Source organism: Palaemon carinicauda, chromosome 6, assembly GCF_036898095.1.
Source record: "Palaemon carinicauda isolate YSFRI2023 chromosome 6, ASM3689809v2, whole genome shotgun sequence".
Classification (NCBI taxonomy): Eukaryota; Metazoa; Arthropoda; class Malacostraca; order Decapoda; family Palaemonidae; genus Palaemon; species Palaemon carinicauda.
Genome location: NC_090730.1, coordinates 12,651,159 through 12,657,100, shown reverse-complemented (window position 1 = coordinate 12,657,100; position 5,942 = coordinate 12,651,159). Strand labels below are relative to the sequence as shown.

Here is a 5,942-nt window from a genome sequence, read left to right as displayed (position 1 = left end):
TTTTATAGTTTATATATCAAATATCTGTTTTAATGATGTTAATGTTTTTGAAATATTTTATTTTAATTTTTCATTACTTATTATATGGTTTATTTATTTCCTTTCCTCACTGGGCTATTTTTCCCTGTTGGAGCCCTTTGGCTTATAACGTCTTGCTTTTCCAACTAAGGTTGTAGCTTAGCTAGTAATATATATATATATATATATATATATATATATATATATATATATATATATATATATGTATATATATGTATGTATGTATGTATATATATATATATATATATATATATATATATATATATATATATATATATACATATATATATATATTGTAACGTAATTCTAGCTTTTGAGTAATAGTTGTAACATATTGCTCTCATATTTTCAAAATTAAAAGTTGCTTTTCTTTAGTGTGCACCAGCCTGCCATCTGTGGGCTGGTATTATTATTATTATTATTACTTACTAAGCTACAACCCTAGTTGGAAAAGCATTATGCTATAAGCCCAGGGGCTCCAACAGGGAAAACAGCTCAGTGCGGAAAGGAAAAAAGGAAAATAAAATATTTTAAGAAGAGTAACAACAATAAATATCTCCTATATAAACTATAAAAACTTTAACAAAACAAGAGGAAGAGAAATAAGATAGGAGAGTGTGCTCGAGTGTACCCTCAAGCAAGAGAACTCTAACCCAAGACAGTGAAAGGCCATGGTACAGAGGCTATGGCACTACCCAAGACTAGAGAACAGTGGTTTGATTTTGGAGTATCCTTCTCCTAGAAGAGCTGCTTACCATAGCTAAAGAGTCTCTTCTACCCTTACCAAGAGGAAAGTGGCACTGAACAATTACAGTGCAGTAACCCCTTGGGTGATGAAGAATTGTTTGGTAATCTGTGTTGTCAGGTGTATGAGGATAGAGGAGAATATGTAAAGAATATGCCAGACTATTCAGTGTGTATGTAGGCAAAGGGAAAATGAACCGTAACCAGAGAGGAGGATCCAATGTAGTACTGTCTGGCCAGTCAAAAGACCCCATAACTCTCTAGCGGTAGTATCTCAACGGGTGGCTGGTGCCCTGGCCAACAAGGTATTTAGGTTCAGTTGTTAATTTCTGCCCCTTTTCTGTTTTCCATGTTATGTTAATGATGAGTTGGACTTCCACGTGACTGGAATGGGAGTCAAGGTGGAGGGTAAATAATTTTGATTAAGAGGAGTCCACATATTGTGCTAAAGAACGCTAGTGCTCATCAGCGGTCTGATAACCGTAATCCAGGATCAATACTTCAGCAGCAGCAGCAGCAATTGGTGCTATTTGGACGACCATAGTTCGCTAGCGTTTGGCCCGGGGAGGCCTGAAAAACAGGTATGGTTTGGTGCCACTGCTTATCCCTTAGTGAAGAGGGTTGTGTTGTGCTGGGAGTTATGTATCCCTTGGTTTAGGAGGACGGTTTAGTGCTGGTGAGCAACTCCAAGGATCGGCAATAGATCGATAGCGTTCTGGACCCTGTGAGGTCTCGTGACAGGTACTGTTAAGGCTTGTCAGAGCATTCCTTGTGCCTTTTTATGTATCCAGTCGACTCTAAAATTATCACTTCATGAGTACCATCGGAGGACGAAATTTCGTTAATATAATGTGTGTGTTTTTTTTTTATATATTTGTGTGTATTTCTCGGTCACGAAAGGTGTTTAGGTAGGTAGGGAATATATGTACTTAACTAGGCTCTAAACTTTCTTATTACTTTTTCTATATTGACAAGTTATTTTGGGATGACGAATGTGGGTGATAGTATATGAATCTTTTGTGCCTCCATACCTCTTACTAGTACTCTTCTCTCTTCCAAATGTTTTCAGTGTGGTATGTTTTCCGTTTGTGTCCTGAAAGTTCTCTTTATTATTTATATAACTGAGTAAATGAAATTAGAGTGTTTTCCAAGTAATTTTCTATTTTGTTTACATGAGCAGCTTTGCCGAGTGTTTGTTTAAATATATATATATATTGTATAATAAATTATCATTGACGTCTCCAAGGTTCTTTTTACCCTCTTTTGTGTACGATTGTTCTCGATTATTTTCTTGTTTACCAATCTGATGCTTTGGGTGTACTTCAGTAACCTGGTAAAAATAAAGCCGTAAGGCAGTTTACTTGCGGCCACCTTAAATTAAGCAACAAGGCCTAATTGGTATTTGAAGGTCGGCCCGCAGGTAACACTGGCGACCTTGCCTGTACGATTAAAAACATTCCGTAGAACTGGTTAATAGTGGTTTTCCAGTTCGGCATCAGAGTAAATAAGAAAAGGATCGAGACGTAAACAAAAGGGTAATTCTACACTTATTCTTTGCTTTTCTTTTCTTCATATTTTTAAGACAAGAGACTATGTCGGACAAAGGTGAAGATCCGGTAGGAGCGGTGGGTTTTGAGGTAGCAGAATTTTTAGGTAATGTTGATTGGGAAGAAGAAATAGGGGATTTAAGGAAGGTTGAGTTGCAGGAAATTACAAATTTCATAAATATCTCTGTAGCACCAGGAACAAAGAAAGGGACTCTGTTAGTACAGTTAGTGACTGCCATTAAGAAATGGAAAGAAGAAACTGCAAGTAGTGTTGATAGGACTGAATATATTTCGGTACAGGATAGGTTAGAATTGGAAAGATTGCAAATAGAGAAAATGAAACTACAGATAGCCACGAGGGAAGAGGAAAGAATTCATGAAAAAGTAATGTTACAAGCAAAATTTAATCAGGAACAACTAAGAATAGAACGGGAAAGAGAACAGGAAAAACTAAGAATAGAACGGGAAAGAGAACAGGAACAATTAAGATTACAAAGGGAAAGAGAACAGGAAAAGCATGAATTACAAGTACTCCACCTAAGGCAAGTTCCTGCCGAAAACAAATTTAACATAGGGAATGCTATTAAATTAATGCCTGTCTTTAAGGAAACAGAAGCCTTAGAGTTTTTCACTGTGTTCGAAAAACTAGCAAATAGACTAGAATGGCCAGAAAATATGTGGACTACGCTGGTACAATGTAGGTTAATGGGTAAAGCACAGAAAATATATGCTGCCCTGAACGAAGAAATGAGTGCTGACTATTCCCAAGTGAAAAATTTGATTTTAAAAGCGTACGAGCTGGTACCTGAAGCCTACCGTCAGAAATTTGGAAATATGAAGAGGGGATGGGAGGAGACTTTCGTGGAATTTGCACGGAGGAAAAGAGTGGCTTTTCAAGAATGGTTGAAAGCCAAAGGTGTGGAAGATTTTGATGCTTTAAAGGAATTGATACTCATTGAAGAATTTAAAAATAATATTAATTTTGATTTGAAAACTCACTTAGAGGATCTTAAGTTGGATCTTTTGGATACTTTGGCTGTAGCAGCTGATGAGTTTTTCCTTTCCCACAAGGGGAACTATCGGTTCAGTGATAAGGCAAAGTGGGGCACAAAAAGGAATCCAAGTGGAAAAGGTGCAAGTCAGTCACCTGGAAAGAGGACAAAGGAATCACCGGATAGAGGTGAGAAGCCAGGGTCACCAAAGAAAGGTGGAAAACTGGTGTGCTGGCATTGTGGGCAACCAGGTCACATAAAAGAGAAGTGCCGGTTGTGGTTGGATAAAGCAAAGCCAGTGGGTCTGTTGGGTCGGGATTCGACTGCAACAGATGAGTGTTTCAAAAAGTATGTCTCTGAAGGTGTAGTGAGCATCAAAGGCCAGAATAGGTCAGAGAGACGGGTAAAGCTTTTAAGGGACACGGGAGCGGCGCAATCCATAATTTTGCGTTCGGTATTGCCGGAAGGACTGAGCCAGGGACAGGAGAAATTTGTGTTACTAGGGGGATTCCCGAGAACAGTAACGGCATGCCCCTTGGTAGAGTTAGTGTTAAACTCTAAATGGGTAAAAGGACCCAAGAGTCTGGCAATTGTGGATGAATTACCCATAAAGGGAGTGGACGTGATAGTGGCCAACGACTGTGAGATGCGGACTCCAGGTAATTGTCCTCTGGTGCAAGGTAAGTCGGTAAAGACTGAAAAGCCTGTTTTCGTGGTCACGCGTTCGGGAGCCCAAGGCAAGTCCAGGGAGATGGACTGTATGGGGCTCGATAAATTATTTGAGAAAAATGGTTCTGAGGTAAGTGTAACTGGAAATCCCATGTTGTCTTCCGTGAAGGACGAGAATGGTAAATGGGCAATTGATACATTTGCGGCGACTCAGAAGGCGGAGTTTGAGAAGGAGAGGAGTAAGCAAGTCAGTCAGGATAATAGTCGTCCTCATTTAGAATGGAAGGACGGAGTGTTGAAAAGGATAAGTCGAGCAAAACGAGCACCTGCAGATGCATGGGAGGTGAGAGAACAGATTGTGGTACCAGTAAACTACAGACGTAAGTTATTAGAGCTAGGTCATGACAACCTTCTGTCTGGTCATCTAGGTATAAATAAAACTTTTAAAAAACTTTCAGATTTGTTTTTCTGGCCTTCTCTTAGAAGAGACGTAAAGAAGTTTGTAAAGACCTGCAAAGTCTGCCAGACAACGGGGAAGCCGAATCAGAAAATCCCGAAAGCACCACTGCAGCCAATTCCAGCCATTGGAGAACCCTTTGAAGAGGTAATAATTGATATAGTTGGCCCTTTGCCAAGGACCAGCAGTGGAAATCAATATATTTTGACACTGATGGATAGGACCACACGGTATCCTGAGGCAATTCCTTTAAGGAGTATACATGCTGGGAGGGTTCTTAAATCTTTGCTGGGGTTCTTTTCGAAATTTGGTTTACCCAGGGTAATTCAGTCTGATTGTGGGAGTAATTTCAAAAGTAAAGTATTTAAGCAGGGTTTGGAAGAATTAGGCATAAAGCATGTAACTTCTTCGCCTTATCACCCACAGAGCCAAGGACAACTGGAAAGATTTCACCAAACATTGAAATCAATGCTTAGTAAGTATGTGCAGCAGGAACCCAAGAATTGGGACCAAGTAATTCCTTATTTATTATTTGCTTTCAGATCTATTCCTAGTGATGTAATGGGGTTTTCGCCATTTGAACTAACTTTTGGTCATAAAGTAAGGGGACCTTTAGAAGTAGTGAAGGATCACTGGGAGGGAGTAAAACCTCGGGTAAATTTGCTGGACTATTTAAGGGATTCAAGGGAAAAGTTGATCAATTCTTGGGATTTTGCTTTAAAAACTTTGGAGGCGAGTCAAAGAAAAATGAAAGAGCGCTATGATATGAAAACCAAATTACGAAATTTTCAGGTTGGCGAAGAGGTGTTGGTGTTGCTTCCAATTCCAGGCAATCCATTTAAAGCCAAATTCTCGGGGCCCTGGAAGATCTTAAAGAAGGTGAATGACCTAAACTATGTTGTTGAAACCCCTGACAGGAGGAAGAAGACTCAAGTATGCCATGTTAATATGCTAAAAGCCTACCAGGGCAGGGAAACCATCCGACCAGTTCTGTCTTTAGCCAAGGTGGAGGAGAAAGAAGAATTTGGGGAAACTTCCAGTATGAGTTTGCTGGGAAATTCCGTAGCTTTGGGAAATCTACCCGGGATGTTGGATCATTTAAGTGCCACCCAATCCAAGGAGGTAATGAACTTGATAACAAAGTTCGCAGTTTTATTTCAGGACGTTCCAGGACTAACCAGTCTACTTATGCATGATGTAGAGGTGGGAGATGCTCGTCCCATTAAACAACATCCATATAGAGTGAATCCATCCAAAAGGGACATCATTAAGCAAGAGGTAGAATACATGCTACGTCATGATCTAATTCAAAGGAGTTTCAGCCCGTGGAGTTCTCCAGTAGTGCTAGTCAAAAAGGAAGGGGGAGGACAAAGAATGTGCTTCGACTATCGTAAGGTAAATGCAGTTACTGAGTCTGATTGTTTTCCTCTGCCCAGGGTGGAAGATTGCATAAATGATGTCGGCGCTGCCAAGTACATAAGTAAGTTTGATCTT

At 39.7% G+C, this 5,942-nt stretch overlaps 1 long non-coding RNA gene across 1 annotated transcript in view; it reads left to right on the top strand.

Moving 5' to 3' along the window:
• The first annotated feature begins 1,091 nt into the window (after positions 1-1,091).
• The window catches only part of LOC137642426 (uncharacterized), a 7,581-nt gene continuing 2,730 nt past the window's right edge, over positions 1,092-5,942 (top strand). The window contains exon 1 of the long non-coding RNA XR_011044785.1: positions 1,092-1,364. This is a non-coding gene — a long non-coding RNA (uncharacterized lncRNA). The remainder of the gene's footprint in view (positions 1,365-5,942) is intronic.